General features: G+C 43.6%; 1 long non-coding RNA gene across 1 annotated transcript; it reads right to left on the bottom strand.

The window, feature by feature from the left end:
* Window positions 1-2,593: 2,593 nt before the first annotated feature.
* Window positions 2,594-4,577, bottom strand: LOC134997764 (uncharacterized). Its single transcript, XR_010200191.1, has 3 exons — window positions 4,340-4,577; window positions 4,010-4,031; window positions 2,594-2,997 (listed from the first exon to the last, which is right to left on the bottom strand). It is a non-coding gene; the product is annotated as an uncharacterized LOC134997764 (long non-coding RNA).
* Between the last annotated feature and the right edge of the window lie 16,843 nt (window positions 4,578-21,420).

Genomic DNA, 21,420 nt, shown 5'->3' with positions numbered 1-21,420 from the left:
ATGATAATGACATAGCGAACACACTAAATGAGTTTTTTTCAACAGTATTCACTAGAGAGGACCCAATTCAGGGACTGACACACAATCTCAATAAGGACAATATCACACTGATAGGTACTTATTTAAGCGAGGAAGTAGTCTGTCACCGATTAAAACATTTAAAGATTAATAAATCACCAGGGCCCGATGGTATTCATCCAAGGGTTCTAATGGAGCTTCACTCTGAACTGGCAAAACCGCTATCTCTGATCTTTGAGGATTCAGTTATATCAGGTATGGTTCCCAAAGACTGGCGTATAGCGGAAGTAGTGCCTATATTCAAAAAGGGAAGTAAAGCTGAACCAGGTAATTATAGACCAGTTAGTCTTACATCTATAGTGGGGAAAGTATTGGAAGGTATTCTAAGAGATAGTGGCCCTCATTCCGAGTTGATCGCTAAGTTTTTCGGTCGCACAACATATTCGCAAAGTTGCGTTAATGTAGTAAATATGCGAACCTCCGCCCCCAACGTATTTTTGCACATTCGTACGCAGTATTACACAAAGTGGGCGTACGCCAAATGACATCGCAGTAATGCGAAACCATCGCAGCATTGCGAATCCATCGCAATAACACATACTTAATCGTAAAAATACTAAGTTTTAGTAGATTTACACATTTTACCGTAAAAGTGCACACTTTTAAGGAAAAACGCTCAAAAATGTTTTTTTTAAAGCTATTAAGTGAAATTACACCATTCCTTTTAAAGTCAACAAGCCCTTTTCAATAACGAATCCAATTAGTGTAATGATTGATAATGTTCCTAAACAATTAAGTCTGCAAAACAAACCAGATTAACACTTTGTTGCCATAATTGCCCATCAACATGTAAAAGTGTTTTTTTTTTTTTTTTTCCCTTTGTTTGTTTTTAAAGGTGTTGTTTGTGAATGAAGGTGTTTACATGTTTCTTAACACAATAATCTCCTGTTTTTTTGGTTAATAATCTAACGTAAAATGTGTGTAATGTTTTTTGCAAACAATTTCTGCCTGCCAATCAGCTGATCCTTTTTTGCATTAATAAACACAACACCCGGTTAACTTTAATCAACTTTTTTTATTTTTATTTTTAAAATAAATCAGTTTTTTTTTCCTGAAAATAAACAATATCATGCATATTTTTGCAAATTGTCAACACAATGCATTAATCCTTGCAGGTGTTGGCGCATGGTGTAAAGAATGCCTCCAAAACTTGTAGGATCTCCAACTGCAACATCTGAAATTAAGATGCAACACAAACATTAATAACTTAATTACATTACTTATTATCCAAGCAAGGCGCAAAGCACACTTAAATGCAGGCATGTCCAAACTGCTGGACTCCAGCTGTTGTGAAACTACATATACCAGCATGCCTTGACACAGTTTTGTGGTCAGGGAATGCCAAAGCTGTGTCAGGGCATGCTGGGATGTGTAGTTTCTCAACAGTTGGAGGGCCGCAGTTTGGACAGGCCTGCTTTAATGGCAAAGTTACTACATCCTGCCTGTTTTATGGTACAATCATTAGCAGAACAACACACAAGCCTGCTCAGCCTTTTTTTAAGATTTTAAAGTGTTCCAGACCATGGGTTACATTTACTACTATGTGAGTTATATTTAAGATGGAACGTTGCCCATAGCAAACAAGCAAAAATATGAATATTATATTGTAGAAGTGGTTCCCAATTTTTTAAGTATAATCTTATTGGTTGCTATGGCCGACATCCCATGTTAAAGATAACTACCATCTTCGTCAATGTTACACCATGTTGGCATTCATTCCCATTTGGTTTTTTTTTTTATTGTTTTTTTTTTTTTTAAGGGTGTTGGTCCTGCATCATCACACTGCATATCAACATCTTCAGAAGGACAACATATCCTAGCATGCCCACACTCCATGAAAGCTGCCCTTACTAAATAAGGTCAAACAGGTTTGACTTTATCCAATAATCATTTTGTGAGTGTAACTTTCACACCACAAATCATTGGGTCGTTAGGCTGCCTAACAAAGTGAAGCATGTGATTTGTAAGTGTAAATATTAAGAATACACAGGCACAAGTGTAAAAGAACAACAACATACTAAACTCCACTCAGGTCTAACTGTTTCCCAGAAAACCTAACACATATAAACCCTGTTGTCCTGCCAACCCTGTTGACCTAATGAGTGTCGACCTAGAGTGGACACACAAAACATGGCACACATAAACACTGGACATATAATGACACTCAAATAAATGTAAATGCAACATGTACACCATGAAGAAAAACACAATTAATTTTCCTTGGTACAAGAATTCCAACAGTACAACACTGCATGTTTTGTCATTGTAAGTGTAAGTAGGTAATCATTTTTAACAAAATGTTAAAACACTTACTTTCCTCGGCAACATGAAGACTCCCTGAACTGTCTTCAGGGGCTTCCTCTGCCCATTCACTGGGTGGGGATGGCGGCTGGATGGGGGAAGGCGGCTGGATGGGGGAAGGAGGAGGGATTGGGGAAGGAGGCTGGATGGGGGAAGGAGGCTGGATGGGGGATGGAGGTTGGATTGGGGATGTAATTTCAGAGGGTGGGTCTGATTGAGAGGGCGAGGGGGGCGGTGAAAATGTTAGGCCAATAGAGGGTGAGGGGGGCTGAGAAGGTGAGTTGGAAGTAGAAGGAGAAGGGGTATGGGAAGGAGGAGAAGGGGTCACAGAAAGAGAAGGAGAGGTTGGCTGAGAAGGGGAGTGGAAAGTGGAGTGGGCCTGGGAAGCTGAGGGGGCCTGGGAAGCTGAGGGTGACAGGGAAGCTGAGGTGGATTGTGAAGCTGAGGGTGATTGGGAAGCTGAGGGGGATTGGGAAGCTGAGGGGGAGTGAGAAGGGGAGGGGGAGTGAGAAGGGGAGGGGGAGTGAGAAGGGGAGGGGGACTGGGAAGTGGAGGGGGAGTGAGAAGGGGAAGGGTGCTGAGCTGGTGCATCATGTGGTGCTTGCCGTTGTGGTCGTCCTAGAATGATTGGTAAAATATATTTCAATTTGCATGTTAAATTACATACTAATCAATTGTAATTTTCACTGTTCGGTTCCATGTAAAAGAAAGTTTTTGTAAGAATTTTTACAAAATAATTATTCAAACCTCTTCATGTTGCCCACTGCAAACAAAATTATGAAATTTAAAAATTTTGTCGGTCATTCCTGTATCTATTCCATTGAGACATATTGATTTGTCTAGCCAACATCACCAGATCACTATTCAAGCTACCTTATTATATAGACAGCACTGATCAAGTGTTTTGGTACAGTTTCCTGCCTGGTTACTAATTATGTAAAACATGCACTTGTTTAGGGACACTTTGCTACAGTCAGTAATGTTTGCCCTAACCACACACACTGTCCTATTTTTTCAAAATGTTCACTCAGTGTTGCAATTAGCCTACCACTTAGTGAAAATTTGCACTATTTATGCTAATAATCTTATGTAATGTTACTTACTGCGTGCATGCATAGTGCGGATTTGCTGGCGGATCTCCGCCAACAGCTCTGGAGTCCTCCTTCGGAGATCACTCCATCTCCGCTCTAACTGGATGATGGTCCGCCTGCTGCGGACGCGAGACCGCAGCAGGCGACGGACCTCCGCGTAGGCCTCGCGCTTAACACGATTGGGGATGAATCGCCCAACGCGGCCTACGCGGCGGTCCATCACCGCGACCAGGACGCGGAGCTCCCTCCTGGTGAAAGGTGCCGCACGCATCATGGCAATGGCGTTTTCCTTATTTGGGCATATATTTATAATGTCTGTTAGCATGTGATTGGTCCACAATCTATGCTGTCATATGTCATTTATAATAACTTTATTGATCTTTGCAATGCTGTGAAGAGCAGAGTGTTATTTCGCACGAGCGGATCTACGCATTCGCATAAGCAAATTTTAAGCAAAACACAACCATAATTTTAAAAACAAAAAAACACAGACACACACACAGTTTTAGATCAATTTATAAACATATCTGAGTACTCACCTCAGTTTGTGTGGTCTTTCAGCTGGACATTCACAAAGTGGGCAACATTCAGTTTCATTTGTTTGTGTTTTTGTTTAAATAATCATGATGTTAGAATAGTAAAAAAATAAGGACACTATTTAGCAACATCACAGTATTGTTTGACATAAAATTAAATTGTCAGCTTAACGTGTTATTGTTTTTTGAAGATAAAAAAAAAACAGATTCAAACACACAAAAAGCATTACACAATGACCTTACAATAGCAAACACAATTTCTACATTTAAATACAAAATGATGCATACTGTGCTTTTATTTTGGTAACAATAGAGTAAAAAAAAACACTATACCTGAAAAATTCAGCAACAATGCTTGCCCTGACTTGGCTCCCCCTCCTTGTAACACTCCCCCCACCGAAGTGTCGGACAACCCCTGGCTCCTCATCAGGCAATTCCTCTGTCTGAGGAAGCTCTACGCTACTCCTTACCGCGATATTGTGGAGTATAGCGCACAGGACCACTATTTTACTTGCCATCTCCGGCGAATACATGATGTCGCCACCAGTGCGGTGGAGCACACGAAACCGCCCTTTAAGGACCCCAATTGTGCGCTCCACCAGCTGCCTAGTGGCAGTAAGCGCGGAGTTAAATGCCGTCTGTGGTCCTGGCCTGGGATTACGGTAAGGAGTCATGAGCCAGGGGGTGCAAGGATATCCACGGTCTCCTGTTTGAGGCAAAAAAAATAATTAGAAATAGTCAATTTGGAAAAATATACAAAATTTTGAACAAAATATGTGCTACAACTCACCCAATAACCACATGTCTGCTCGTTGACTTGATCTTAATCTGTGCCATATCCCTGATTGTCTAATGACATACGCATCATGGGAACTTCCAGTAAACTTAGCGTTCAGGGAAAGGATCTGGAGGGATGGCCCACAAACAAACATTACATTCAGAGAATGAAACAGTTTCCTGTTTCTAAAAATTTCTTCATTATGTTTTGGTGGCTGAATAGCTACATGTGTGCCATCCACAACCCCAATAACATGTGGGAAGCGACTACCACCTTCCGCAAATTGCCGCTTCACCACATCTAGGGCACCAACATCCAAAGGCATAGCAATAAATTGCTTCACACGCTTGAGGAAAGCCTGGCAGACACGCCGCAGGACCTTACTGAACTGGCCCTGCGACATGCCAACCAGGTCTCCAACCACATGCTGGTAAGACCCTGTTGCCAAAAAATGTAACACAGCAAGGAATTGTGTCAATGGTGGTATTGCTGTAGGATACCGAATTTCAGACTCCAGATCACTCTCTATTATGGAGAGAGTGTCTAGGATTAGATGTGGTGGCAGCCTGTATCTACGTACAACCACATCATCTGGCATCCCAAAAAGTAGGACACGGGGTCGGAAAATTGGTGGCCTAGCACGCCTCCGTTGCCTTGGTTGATGAGGAGCCGGTTGTGGTTGTGGGGCTGGCGGTTGGGGTGGGAGTGCTGGCGTGGGTTGGGGAGGTAGGGCTTCTGCTGCGATAAATATAGACATCACACACTTTTATAAAAACAAAAAACAAAACATGAATAAGACAAAAACAAAGTCCAAAAAATATGCAAACAAAAAATTATTACAAAAAGGGTGTGTCAACTTACTGCAGGAGCGTAAGACATTTTTTCTGGGTTCAATTCAGGACCAAAAAGAATATTATAAAAAAAAAAAAAACATTATTATAATGAAAGCTACATATGTTAAATTGTAATTGTTAAAAATACTATTATTTAAAAAAACAGAACATCAAACACATCACAAACAACTACTACAAAATTAAGAATAATTGGTTAAAAAAATTTAAATAACAAAAATAAAAAGTTAGCCCTTTAGTAGCTAGCCCAGCCAAGAACAACACTACTTTGCTGATCAATCCCGGTACAAAACATAACATTTATTATCAAGATGGAAAACAAACATAATCAAAAAACTTTGAACAAACACAAACAGGCACCAACACAGGCCCAGGGAACTTACCTGATCCAAAATAAAGAAAGGAACTCTTTGTGTTATACAGCACACCAAAGATACAAAATCAACTAGGGTTACGTCACCCAAAAAAAAACTCCTACAAGAGAGCAAATATGACAGTCAAAAACAACATACAGACCAATAAACAAAACAGGCACCAACACAGGCCCAGGGAACTTACCTGATCCAAAATAAAGAAAGGAACTCTTTGTGTTATACAGCACACCAAAGATACAAAATCAACTAGGGTTACGTCACCCAAAAAAAAACTCCTACAAGAGAGCAAATATGACAGTCAAAAACAACATACAGACCAATAAACAAAACAGGCACCAACACAGGCCCAGGGAACTTACCTGATCCAAAATAAAGAAAGGAACTCTTTGTGTTATACAGCACACCAAAGATACAAAATCAACTAGGGTTACGTCACCCAAAAAAAAACTCCTACAAGAGAGCAAATATGACAGTCAAAAACAACATACAGACCAATAAACAAAACAGGCACCAACACAGGCCCAGGGAACTTACCTGATCCAAAATAAAGAAAGGAACTCTTTGTGTTATACAGCACACCAAAGATACAAAATCAACTAGGGTTACGTCACCCAAAAAAAAACTCCTACAAGAGAGCAAATATGACAGTCAAAAACAACATACAGACCAATAAACAAAACAGGCACCAACACAGGCCCAGGGAACTTACCTGATCCAAAATAAAGAAAGGAACTCTTTGTGTTATACAGCACACCAAAGATACAAAATCAACTAGGGTTACGTCACCCAAAAAAAAACTCCTACAAGAGAGCAAATATGACAGTCAAAAACAACATACAGACCAATAAACAAAACAGGCACCAACACAGGCCCAGGGAACTTACCTGATCCAAAATAAAGAAAGGAACTCTTTGTGTTATACAGCACACCAAAGATACAAAATCAACTAGGGTTACGTCACCCAAAAAAAAACTCCTACAAGAGAGCAAATATGACAGTCAAAAACAACATACAGACCAATAAACAAAACAGGCACCAACACAGGCCCAGGGAACTTACCTGATCCAAAATAAAGAAAGGAACTCTTTGTGTTATACAGCACACCAAAGATACAAAATCAACTAGGGTTACGTCTCCAAAAAAAAAACTCCTACAAGAGAACAAAAATGTCAGTAAAAGCAATGAAGCACAGGTTTATTTGCAAAAATGGACTAGCTAAATATATATGTGAAAAAAAGAATAAGAAACAATCAACATAAAATAAACACTTTGAAATCAAAAAATGAACAACAAGACGAATTCCAGAATACTCACAAACGAAAATTCGCAGACAAAATGCTACACTGACTATATTCTAAACGCAAACGAAAGGACAAATGTATGCTTGACAATTACTCACTCTGAAAATTCCTATAGCACCTTCACGCACAAGCCAACAAACTCAAGTGAAACTCCAAACTACCTACACTCACAGCGTGCAAAGTAGGCCCTTAAATAAGCAGTGCAATCATTAATCAGATTAACAGTGTACACCTGTGTGAATTAACGATACGCACGTAGGTATATAAGCACACACCTCGGCGTACACACGTCATCACAAACATGGCTTCTCGTGAGCAAATCGCAGCAGAGATGGACCGCATTGCAGAGCAGGAGATGGCATTGCGGAAAAGACGCCTAGATTGCCAGAGGCGCATGTTGGAATCCGCCTCTGCGGACGTAGAAGAGGCAGGACCTAGTACTCTGCAAATGTCTGCTTCTGAACCACAACAATTGACTGGGGATACCCTGCCACACACACAAAGTGACCAAACTGAGGGAGAATTGGCTTTAGCCACACAAACACAACAGACAGAAGCTGCTAGTGAGGAGGAAGATGGTGATGACCAACAAGAAGAAACCTCACAGGCTACCTCCAGACGGAAGAAAAGACAGCCTGCATTCACTAAGAGGGAGTTGCGTGTCTTGGTCACGCAGGCCATGTCCAAAATCCATAGAGGGCCAAAAAACATGGGGGCTGCTTCAAAAGAACGAATCTGGAGAGACATCACAAAATCTGTGAATGAAGTTGGCTCTGTCGTCAGAACATCACAGGAAGTGAGACGACGGTAAGTGCATATTGACAGTCCTTTTTCTGTGCTAAGTTGACTAAAAAATGTAGTTACATGTGATGTTATGTCTAGCAAACACAAGCAGAACACGTGTCCTATATATTAGCTTAGACAAATAATAAGACTCTACTTTGTCCCTCTTTCACAATACATATGTAGGTGGGCCGACTTCAAATCCCGCCTGAAGGCAAAGAGGGCTGCGGAGTGGAATGCCTCAAGGGCTACAGGTGGAGGAGCACCTCTCGCTGTGGAGTATACTGACTTGGAGGAGATGGCGATGCCCTGTGTCAGTTATGAGGAGGGCCAAGGGGTGTCTCATATGGACACGGACCTGCCTGAGATCCTGACGGGACATGACTTGGAAGGTAAGTTTACACATTTAGTTGTCTGTAATTTTGACAGTATTTATAATAATAAACTAATTTTGTATCCTACTTTTTTCCCACACATTCTTCTATTTGCTTGCCACAAAACACAGCACAGGGGGGTGATCCGTTTGAGTCACAGGACGGTTATGTGGTTGAGGCTGAGGTGGAGGGACCTAGTGAGTCTGGCAGTGTGGGACAACAAATCCCACCTCTGCAGGTTCCTACTGGCCCCCCCACCCAACCCTCTGCTATCCCGGAGATCCTGCTTGAAATCGCTAGGTATGGTGAGAGCCTAAATCGGTTTCAAGACGGGGTCATCCGGGAGGTAAGCCAGATAGCTGTCCGGCTCACTGAGCACCGAACCTGTGTTGAGCAAGGTGTTGCTCAACTCTGCCAAGGTCTGGCAGAGATCAGGCAGGGCCAAGAACAACTTGCCTCCTCATTCCAAACCCTTGCAAATAACATCTTGCAAGGGCTCCAGGCCATCGCTGTCTCCCTTGCCCACAGTGGCAGAGAGCCACCCACATCGGCTCCCTCCCCTGCCCCTGCCCAGGAAGAACAGCCCACTGGGCAGGCCCAACGAAGGTCGCTCCGCAGACCTTCCAAAGAAGAACAGCCTCAGGCGGGTAGAAAAAGAAGAAAATGATGTCTCTCCAGATGGGCAGCACCCATGTTTTTGATGTTGCCTCTATGTATTTTTGGAGTTGGCTTGTGTGACCAGAATGGATAACTCCCTCTTAGTGAAATGTATTCTTTCTGTTTGGATGTATTGTAGCCTGTGAGTTTCTGTGTATAAACACCAGAGCCATCTTCCACTTACTAGTGTGCTATGTATTGTTGTGTTTGTGTGGTGGATCCTAATTCTTTCTCATTTGGTTTAAAATTTGTGTGTGGCAGGGTGTGTCATGTTTTATTTATGCTTTAAAAATATACTTTTGTCAGAAGCAGAATTTTGCAGAGTACTGAGTTCTGCTATCTAATGATTGTCAGTGCCATCTGCTTGCTGCTTGGTCCATCTCTGCCTGTGCGACTCACGTGGAGTCATGTTTAAATGTTGTGAAATATTATTATAGTAATAAAAAATATATTTTAAAAATTTGAGCAGTTTCTTCAAGGTAATGCAGTTCAAGAAAGATTAGGTCAGCATATAGACACTTGTAGACCAATCTGCTAATTCTCCTTAAAAATTGAAAATAAAAACAAAAAAAAAGGTATGCTTTGCACCACACTTTAATGTCCATATTAAGTAAACAGACACGACGCTTTTTATAAATATCTATGGTCAACAGGACATCATTTCAAACATTGTCAGATATTATAATCAAATATTATTGTGACTTTTAAGACTACATTAAAGTGTATGCTGCATTATGTGGGTGTTGGTTTATTTGTAAAAAATGTTGCAGATTTCAAACACTTTCACAAATATTTTCACTTGCTTGTATTTGGGAGTCTTACACACATTAAAACTAGTTTTACAAATGCTTACACAACAAATTCAACAAAAATCACACCCTTATTTGGCAGTGTGTGAGATTTATATGTGAGTAGAATAAACATGTGATGTGTGTTCAGACAATTGCTGGTTGGTAACTTTCATCTGCTCATTAATTAACAAGTAATTGGACATCAGATGAATGTGATATCCAATTAACTGCTAATTACTGCATACACACTTGTACCAGTACTTCGCAAATGTAGAGTAACTGCAGACCTACTCGGCTGCTGCAGGAATGTTGCTACGGTTTCCTATGTTAGTTTTAACAGCGACAATGTTTATTTGCGAAAAACACGCCCATTGCGAGTTGCATACTCCCACACTGTACGCCCACTTTCACGCCCATGTCGGAGCATTGCGAAGTCTCGCCTCCGCCACGCCCACGCCACTCCTCGTTTTCGTTTGCCAGTTACGGCTTTTTTTTTCTGAGTAATTTTGCCCAGTTGTCGTACGTATGTACTCGCGCATGCGTAATCACGCATTTGCGCATGCGCAGATACTTACATTTCGTACATTTGCGTTGCGAAGACTCTTAGCGATCAACTCGGAATGAGGGCCAGTATTCAGAAGTTCCTTGAAACCAATAAGGTCATTAAAAGGAATCAACATGGGTTTATGAAGGACAGATCCTGTCAAACCAACTTACTTGGCTTTTATGAAACAGTAAGCGCAAACCTAGATCAGGGTAAGGACGTGGATGTAATCTTTTTAGACTTTGCCAAAGCGTTTGATACTGTACCACACATGAGACTTATATACAAGCTACAAGAATCAGGGCTAGGAAGCACAATATGCACTTGGGTCAAAAACTGGTTAGATAATAGGAAGCAGCGCGTTGTGGTTAATGGATATTTTTCAACTTGGACTGAAGTGCTAAGTGGTGTGCCGCAAGGCTCAGTATTAGGACCGCTATTGTTCAATATTTTCATTAACGACCTAACAGAAGGTCTAGAGAGCATGGTGTCAATTTTTGCAGATGATACCAAATTGTGTAAGGCTATAAATACAGAGGAGGATGCCGAGTCTCTTCAGAACGACTTAGTTAAATTAGAAGCATGGGCAGCCAAATGGAGAATGCGCTTCAACACAGACAAGTGTAAGGTAATGCACTGTGGTAACAAGAACAAAAATTACACCTACCTACTAAATGGGGTAAAACTAGGGGATTCTGTACTGGAAAAGGACTTAGGTGTCCTCATAGATAGCAAGCTAAGCAGTAGTACCCAAAGTAGGACTGCAGCAAAGAAGGCTAATAAGATATTAGCATGCATAAAACGGGGTATTGATGCTAGGGACGAGAGTATTATACTCCCATTATATAAATCACTAGTGAGGCCACACCTTGAATACTGTGTACAGTTCTGGGCACCGTACTACAAAAAGGATATCCTGGAGCTTGAAAAGGTACAAAGGAGGGCGACCAAACTAATTAAGGGCATGGAGACGATGGAATACAAGGAAAGGCTTGAAAGACTAGGCATGTTTACATTGGAAACGCGGAGACTAAGAGGGGATATGATCAACATCTACAAATATATAAGGGGACAATACTCAGAGCTTGCGCGGGACCTGTTTTTGGTTAGATCAACACAGAGGACTCGGGGACACTCGCTCAGGTTAGAGGAGAGGAGATTCCGCACAATACGGCGTAAAGGCTTTTTCACGGTAAGGACAATACGTGTTTGGAATTCCCTGCCCGAGGGAGTTGTAATGGCGGAATCTGTCAACACCTTTAAGAATGGGTTAGATAAATTCCTATTGGATAAGGATATCCAGGGGTATGGTGCATAGTCATGCATTATAGTTACTATTTAGTCAAATCATCATGCAGAGGACACCACAAATAGGTTGAACTCGATGGACAACTGTCTTTTTTCAACCTCAGATACTATGTTACTATGTTACTATGTAATACATATGATAGAAAAAGATTTGTTTTTTTCAAATCCGCTAATTGCATCTAATATACATATGTATTGTCGCAATATCGACAATATTTTCCTTATCTGGACAGGGACACAGGAATCTTTTCAGCTAAATATGCAGGAGATTAATACACAGGGCATGTCAATTAAATTTACTTATTCATGTAGTGACATTTCAGTTCATTATTTGGATGTTAAAGTAAATTTGACCTCTGATAAACAATTGCAGACTAGTGTTTACTATAAGGAAACAGACCGTAATACTATTTTACATGGCAGCAGCCATCATCCTTATGCATTCAAGAGGTCATTACCTTTTTCCCAATTCCTCAGAATTTACAGAATCTGTAGTGATCCAGGTGAAGCAGTTATTCACATTGATGAGATGCTTAGGAAATTCCTACAGCGTGGATACAATCTAACCACTTTAAAAAAAGCAAAACAAAAGGTATTGACCTTGGATAGACAACAAACGTTGATTAATACCACAAAAAAGATCAACACCAATAGAGTGGTTTGGTCATAAGACTTTACTACTGTGAGTGGCCCTTTATTGACTGCAGCACGTAGAGTATGGCCCATAGTTACAGAAGATAAGAGACTCCCTATGTTAAAAGGTGCCCGGATTCTACCTTCATACAAACGAGGTAAAAATTAGTGATGAGCGGATTCGGTTTTACTCGGTTTTACTCGGTTTTACTCGGTTCTCAAAACGGCATCTTATTGGCTCACGGATGTCACGTGTTTTGGATAGCCAATAAGATGCCGTTTTGAGAACCGAGTAAAACCGAGTAAAACCGAGTAAAACCGAACCTCGCTCATCACTAGTAAAAATATCAAAGATGTTGTCATCCATAATGACGTTTCTACGTTCACATCCACACCTACTCACTTCCTTACACGGAAGCCGGGTAATACAAGTGTACAGGTTGTACTACTTGTAGTGCCCTAGAGGTAGGGAATACCTTTTATCATCCCATGTCAGGGAGGAAATTTTATTTCTCTGACGTCCTAGTGGATGCTGGGAACTCCGTAAGGACCATGGGGAATAGACGGCTCCGCAGGAGACTGGGCACATCTAAAGAAAGAATTAGGACTATCTGGTGTGCACTGGCTCCTCCCCCTATGACCCTCCTCCAAGCCTCAGTTAGATTTCTGTGCCCGGCTGAGCTGGATGCACACTAGGGGCTCTCCTGAGCTCCTAGGAAGAAAGTGTTTGTTAGGTTTTTTATTTTCAGTGAGACCTGCTGGCAACAGGCTCACTGCATCGAGGGACTAAGGGGAGAAGAAGCGAACCTACCTAAGTGGTGGTAGCTTGGGCTTCTTAGGCTACTGGACACCATTAGCTCCTGAAGGGTCGACACCTGTGTGGATGGACTTATGGAAGGAATTACGTGACAGTGTCAGCTCCTTACATAAAAGGTTTGACGACATAGGACAGCCGGCTACTCAGCTTGTGACTGTTCCAGCGTCTCAAATGTCATCAGGGGCTTTAAAACGCCCGCTACCTCAGATGGCAGACACAGATGTCGACAGGGATACCAACTCCAGTGTCGACGACGATGAGACTAATGTACCCTCCAATAGGTCCACCCGTTACATGATTGAGGCAATGAAAAATGTATTACACATTTCTGATAGTACCCCAGGTACCACAAAAAAGGGTATTATGTTCGGTGAGAAAAAACTCCCAGTAGTTTTTCCTGCAATTAAATGAGGTGTATGCGGAAGCCTGGACTTCCCCCGATAAGAAATTGATAATTTCTAAACGGTTATTGGCAGCGTACCCTTTCCCGCCAGAGGATAGGTCACGTTGGGAAACATCCCCTAGGGTAGATAAAGCGCTTACACGTTTATCAAAACAGGTGGCACTACCGTCTCCGGATACGGCCGCCCTAAAGGATCCTGCCGATAGAAAGCAGGAAGCTACCCTAAAAGCTATATATACACACACGGGCATTATATTGCGACCAGCGATTGCATCAGCATGGATGTGCAGTGCTGCTGCTGCTGCGTGGTCAGATTCCCTGTTGGATAATATTGATACCCTGGATAGGGACAATATTTTGCTGACAGTAGAGCATATAAAAGATGCTGTCTTATACATGCGTGATGCACAGAGGGATATTTGCCGGCTGGCATCAAAAATAAGTGCAATGTCCATTGCCGCCAGAAGGGGGTTATGGACTCGGCAGTGGTCAGGTGATGCCGATTCAAAAAGGCACATGGAAGTTTTGCCTTATAAGGGGGTGGAACTGTTTGGGGATGGTCTTTCAGACCTCGTTTCCACAGCTACGGCTGGGAAATCGACATTTTTGCCACAAGCTACCCCACAGCAAAAGAAAGCACCGTATTATCAAGTACAGTCCTTTCGGCCCCAAAAACACAAGAGGGCTCGAGGCGCGTCCTTTCTGCCGAGAGGCAAAGGTAGAGGGAAAAAACTGCAGCATACAGCCAGTTCCCAAGAGCAAAAGTCCTCCCCCGCGTCCGGTATGTCCACAGCATGACGCTGGGGCTTCACAGGCGGACCCGGGTACGGTGGGGGCCCGTCTCAGAAATTTCAGCACACAGTGGGCTCTCTCACAGGTGGATCCCTGGACCCTTCAAGTAGTATCTCAGGGGTACAGGCTGGAATTCGAGACGTCCCCCCCCCGCCGTTTTCTAAAATCTGCCTTACCAGCAACTCCTTCTGCCAGGGAGGCAGTGTTGGTGGCTATCCAAAAACTGTATTCACAGCAAGTGATTGTCAAGGTACCCCTCCTTCAGCAAGGAAAGGGTTACTATTCCACAATGTTTGTGGTACCGAAACCGGACGGTTCGGTGAGACCCATCTTAAATTTAAAAGCCTTGAACACTTATATCAAAAGGTTCAAGTTCAAGATGGAATCGCTCAGGGCGGTTATTGCGAGCCTGGACGAGGGGGATTACATGGTCTCCCTGGACATCAAGGATGCGTACCTACATGTCCCCATTTACCCCCCTCACCAGGAGTACCTCAGATTTGTGGTACAGGACTGTCACTATCAGTTCCAGACGCTGCCGTTTGGGTTATCCACGGCACCGAGGGTCTTTACCAAGGTAATGGCCGAAATGATGATACTCCTTCGTAAGAAGGGAGTTTTAATTATCCCGTACTTGGACGATCTCCTGATAAAGGCGAGGTCCAAAGAACAGTTGGTAGTGGGGGTAGCACTTTCCCGGGAAGTGCTACAACAGCACGGCTGGATTCTCAATATTCCAAAGTCACAGCTGGTCCCGACGACACGTCTTCTGTTCCTGGGAATGATTCTGGACACAGACCAGAAAAAAGTGTTTCTTCCAGTGGAAAAAGCCGAGGAGTTGTCATCTCTAGTCAGAGACCTCCTAAAACCGGGACAGGTGTCGGTACAATTCTGGAGCTAAGGGCCATCTACAATGCCCTAAGCCAAGCAAGGCCCCTGCTTCAGAACCAGTCGGTACTGATCCAATCAGACAACATCACGGCGGTCGCCCATGTAAACAGACAGGGCGGCACAAGAAGCAGGAGGGCAATGGCAGAAGCCACAAGGATTCTCCGATGGGCGGAAAATCATGTGTTAGCACTGACAGCAGTGTTCATTCCGGGAGTTGACAACTGGGAAGCAGACTTCCTTAGCAGGCACGACCTCCACCCGGGAGAATGGGGACTTCATCCAGAAGTCTTCCAAATGCTGGTAAACCGGTGGGAAAGACCACAGGTGGATATGATGGCGTCCCGCCTCAACAAAAAGCTAAAAAGATATTGCGCCAGGTCAAGGGACCCTCAGGCGATCGCTGTGGACACTCTAGTAACACCGTGGGTGTACCAGTTGGTTTAGGTGTTCCTCCTCTGCCTCTCATTCCCAAGGTACTGAGAATAATACGAAGGCGAGGAGTGAAAACTATACTCGTGGTTCCGGATTGGCCAAGAAGAGCTTGGTACCCGGAACTTCAAGAGATGCTTTCAGAGGACCCTTGGCCTCTGCCGCTCAGACAGGACCTGCTGCAGCAGGGGCCCTGTCTGTTCCAAGACTTACCGCGGCTGCGTTTGACGGCAGGGCGGTTGAACACCGGATCCTGAAGGAAAAGGGTATTCCGGAGGAAGTCATTCCTACCCTGATCAAAGCCAGGAAGGATGTCACCGCAAACCATTATCACCGCATTTGGCGAAAATATGTTGCTTGGTGTGAGGCCAGGAAGGCCCCAACAGAGGAATTTCAACTGGGTCGATTCCTGCATTTCCTGCAAACAGGGGTGACTTTGGGCCTCAAATTGGGGTCCATTAAGGTCCAGATTTCGGCCCTGTCGATTTTGTTCCAGAAAGAACTGGCTTCCCTGCCTGAAGTTCAGACTTTTGTCAAGGGAGTTCTGCATATTCAGCCTCCTTTTGTGCCCCCAGTGGCACCTTGGGATCTCAATGTGGTTTTGGAGTTCCTGAAATCACATTGGTTTGAACCACTTAAGACTGTGGATTTGAAATATCTCATGTGGAAAGTGGTCATGCTGTTGGCTCTGGCTTCGGCCAGGCGTGTGTCAGAATTGGCGGCTTTGTCCAATAAAAGCCCTTATCTGATTTTCCATATGGATAGGGCAGAATTGAGGACTCGTCCTCAGTTTCTCCCGAAGGTGGTATCAGCGTTTCACTTGAACCAGCCTATTGTGGTGCCTGCGGCTACTGGGAACTTGGAGGATTCCAAGTTACTGGACGTAGTCAGGGCCCTGAAAATTTATGTTTCCAGGACGGCTGGAGTCAGGAAAACTGACTCGCTGTTTATCCTGTATGCACCCAACAAACTGGGTGCTCCTGCTTCTAAGCAGACTATTGCGCGCTGGATTTGTAGCACTATTCAGCTGGCGCATTCTGCGGTAGGACTACCGCAGCCTAAATCTGTAAAAGCCCATTCCACAAGGAAGGTGGGCTCATCTTGGGCGGCTGCCCGAGGGGTCTCGGCTTTACAACTTTGCCGAGCTGCTACTTGGTCAGGGGCAAACACGTTTGCAAAATTCTACAAATTTGATACCCTGGCTGAGGAGGACCTGGAGTTCTCTCATTCGGTGTTGCAGAGTCGTCCGCACTCTCCCGCCCGTTTGGGAGCTTTGGTATAATCCCCATGGTCCTTACGGAGTTCCCAGCATCCACTAGGACGTCAGAGAAAATAAGAATTTACTCACCGGTAATTCTATTTCTCGTAGTCCGTAGTGGATGCTGGGCGCCCATCCCAAGTGCGGATTGTCTGCAATACTTGTAAATAGTTATTGTTACACAAATCGGGTTATTATTGCGAGCCATCTGTTCAGAGGCTCCTTTTGTTATCATACTGTTAACCGGGGTTCCTATCACGAGTTATACGGTGTGATTGGTGTGGCTGGTATGAGTCTTACCCGGGATTCAAAATCCTTCCTTATTGTGTCAGCTCTTCCGGGCACAGTGTCCTAACTGAGGCTTGGAGGAGGGTCATAGGGGGAGGAGCCAGTGCACACCAGATAGTCCTAATTCTTTCTTTAGATGTGCCCAGTCTCCTGCGGAGCCGTCTATTCCCCATGGTCCTTACTGAGTTCCCAGCATCCACTACGGACTACGAGAAATAGAATTACCGGTGAGTAAATTCTTATTATTAATCATCCTGTAACTTGTAGTACCAGGTATGTTGTATACTACATCAGATGCCCATGTGGAAAATTCTACGTGGGAAAAACAATCAGACAGCTAAAGGAACGAATAGCTATGCATAGATCTAGTATTCATGCAGCCCTAGATGGGAAAGGTTCAGAACAGCCGGTGGCTCGCAACTTTAAAGAATTCCAGCATCCATTAGCCTCCATGAGATATAAAATTATAGATTGGGTCCCCCCTAATTCTAGGGCTGGTGTAGGGGACGTATTCTCCTCCAACGAGAATCTAAATGGATTTCAGTGTTACAGACAGTACAGCCTTTTGGACTCAATGAGATGATTTCATTTACATCATTTTTATGAGTAAATATTGCTGTTGTCTAGGATCCTCTTTCTCATGTATATATCGGTTGTTAAAGCTTATAATTGAGATGGATTAAATAGCTTTCTATATATAGCCTTTATAATGGATGGCTATATAGAATAACTACCGTATTTTTCAGACCATAAGACGCACCTGACCATAAGACGCACCTAGTTTTTAGAGGAGGAAAACAGGAAAAAAAATATTCTGAACCAAATAGTGTAATAAGCTTACAATCTATACTGTAGACACAGACATCAGCTTTACAGGCCATTTACATAGAATACGGTACACAGATTTTTCTGGGACAGTGTGTGACAGAGGCAGCCACACAAGCACAGCCATAGTCACAGTACAGAGCAGACGAGAACCTTTTTACCTCACAACATACAGATGACGGCGAGGCAGCAGCAGCAATACTTTGGAGGAGGCAAGAGGAGGAAGCGGGAGAGTCACGTGATGCCGCCTCTCAGATGACGGCGAGGCAGCAGCAGCAGTACTTTGGAGGAGGCGAGGGGAGGGAGCGGGGGAGCCACGTGATGCCGCCTCTCAGATGACGGCGAGGCAGCAGCAGCAGTACTTTGGAGGAGGCGAGGGAGCGGGGGAGCCACGTGATGCCGCCTCTCGGATGACGGCAAAGCAGCAGCAGCAGCAGCAGCAGACAGGACCCGCCGCTACCCGCACTCGTAACTGCTGCCTCTCCCACCCAGTGCGCTCCCACCCAGAGCATTGAGAGCGCATTGAGAGCGCTCCATAAGGTTTTTACTCCTGCTCTGTTATTCGGACCATAAGACGCATATTCGGACCATAAGACGCATGTACTTTTCCCCCCACATTTTTGGGGAGAAAAAGTGCGTCTTATGGTCCGAAAAATACGGTATATCATTAGTTATATGATTAGTTGTTATGTTTAGATTAGCTCTTTGACCGATGATCTATATGCAGAGTTGAGAGGTCTATCCTAATTTATGTGCTATGGCCCTCATTCCGAGTTGTTCGCTCTGTAATTTTCTTCGCATCGCAGCGATTTTCTGCTAATTGCGCATGCGCAATGTTCGCACTGCGACTGCGCCAAGTAAATTTGCTAAGAAGTTTGGTATTTTACTCACGGCATTACGAGGTTTTTTCTTCGTTCTGGTGATCGTAATGTGATTGACAGGAAGTGGGTGTTTCTGGGCGGAAACTAGCCGTTTTATGGGAGTGTGTGAAAAAACGTTGCCGTTTCTGGGAAAAACGCGGGAGTGGCTGGAGAAACGGGGGAGTGTCTGGGCGAACGCTGGGTGTGTTTGTGACGTCAAACCAGTGGCAGAGTAAATGTGGAGCTACTCAGAAACTGCTTAGAAATTTCTATTCGCAAATTTGAGAATCTTTCGTTCGCAATTTTGCTAAGCTAAGATTCACTCCCAGTAGGCGGCGGCTTAGCATGTGCAATGCTGCTAAAAGCAGCTTGCGAGCGAACAACTCGGAATGAGGGCCCATGTTGTCTTTCTCCAGTATGCTATATGTGCACATTGTTTTTAAATCTTCACTTTGGTTATGTTTTCACAGTTGTTTTCCTGACAGGGGAGTTTTGCCAGGCGCATGACGTGTAGTGTAATTGTGAACGGCAATCCCCCGAACACGTGATGGGGTGCGTCATGAGACCGTACCCCCGGAAGTCTGTCGGGTCCGCTGGCGCCAGCCAGCGTGAGTGAGGTCACCGGGACTCCGAGTGCGGCGCGTGTCCGGAAACGCCTCCACATTTTGGGTAAGCTTTATAAATGTTATGTTTGTCATTGTGCTTTTTAATCTTGATAAAGGAGCATCGCTCCGAAACGTCGATCATCAGACGCTGTCAGCGTGTTTATTTCTAAAAGGTTGCTAGCCTTCATGAGTGCCATCCCTATTTTAAATTATTTATATATATATATATATATATATATATATAGATATATATTCCATACCTGTGATGTGCAGTGGGATGAGGCAGAGCCTTTCCTGTCATACTAAAGTACACGCCAGAGTTTTGACTATATAAAGTATATGAAAAATACAAAGAATACATTAGAAATATCTTCTGTGTAATATTCTGATCATTTTATAGCCAAAACTCTAGAGTAAAAGTCTATGGCAGGTGAGGCAGAACCTACCTTTCTGCACATCTCTGATCAAAATTTACCAAATTTCCATCAGTATATACTGCTGCACCTGTGTATAATGCCCAGATGAACCCTTGTGCTCATATATTGTGTGTAAATCAGGCTCTGGTAGTAGCCAGTGCCTCCACAGCCATTTACCTCAGTGCACGTCCTCTGTCACATCTTTTGCATACCTCCCAACTGTCCCGATTTTCACATGACAGTCCCCTTTTTTTGGGAACTGTCCTGCTGTCCCACCTGCGGTCCACAGTGTTCTGTAGTGGGGGTGGCGGGGGGCAGTTGGGAAGGTCCTGTCACTCTAAGCTCTGTTCAGCGTCTATTTACAGGAGACAGAGGGAGAGGGGGCATGCCAGCAACTCACAGAGCGCTGGGCATGCCCCCTCAGTGATGAAAACGGGTGAAGGTCTCGTGGCACTCCCATGAAGCCATGCCCCCTTTTCCATGGATACACCCCCTTTTTGAGATCGGACGCGGTTTTGCTGCGCAAAATTCCTGAATCCCCTATCATAAATGTTGGGAGGTATGCTTTTGCAATCAGTTATTACATAGTGGCCAATATACGCAGCACTGAGTGTCAGAGAGGTGCATATCTGGATGCAGGAAGTGAGCTACGTAGTACAGCTAAATATAGGTTTGATGGTATATGTAAACTGCTAATTTGAATTTCCTTTATGTTGGTTTCTTAAAACAAAATGTGAGTGTCACAATACACCTGCTGTGATGCCTGGAGGATAACCAGCATGTTAAAACAAGTCAGCGTTTGCATGTAAAAGTATTACATTAATCTTTGTAGTACGTGAGAAAATGTGGAGATGGGTCTGCATTGTGTTTCACTCATAAACTATGTGTGAAATCAGCTTTATGTGTGATAAATCATGTACAGCTTAGTCAGTGTATCCTGGCGATGTGCTGTCTGATTGGCGTGGGAACACTCTTAATGGTGGAATATAGTGGTAGCGATATAGCTTATGTAATATCCTCAAGTCAGTGATGGAACATGGGATTGAGTGTGCGGTACTTAAATGGACCAGGTCCAGGGTGTGATCAGAGAGGCAGGCCCATTTGTGATTATCCTCTAATTACAAGCAAAAAGACCACACATATAATGGATCCAACTCTATTTTGTTTTAAGATAAAACATTTTAATCAACCAAAGCATATTATAACTGTGCGCCGGACCCGATGATTTTAATTTGGATTCCTCGGCAGGATTTGGATTTGCCAAACAGCCATGATGGGCTTTGGATTTAGATTTAGATGTTTCTTTTAAACAAATTGTCAAAATATGCCAAAATCACATAATTGTGGCGTTTTTTGGCCCTAGTGTATTATTAATCTCAATAACATTAATTTCCACTCATTTGCAGACAATTTTGACCACCTTATAGCTCACAAAC

Source organism: Pseudophryne corroboree, chromosome 1 (assembly GCF_028390025.1).
Source record: "Pseudophryne corroboree isolate aPseCor3 chromosome 1, aPseCor3.hap2, whole genome shotgun sequence".
Lineage (NCBI taxonomy): Eukaryota > Metazoa > Chordata > Amphibia > Anura > Myobatrachidae > Pseudophryne > Pseudophryne corroboree.
The sequence above is the reverse complement of the archived record's forward strand: the minus strand, read 5'-3'. Positions and strand labels throughout refer to the sequence as shown.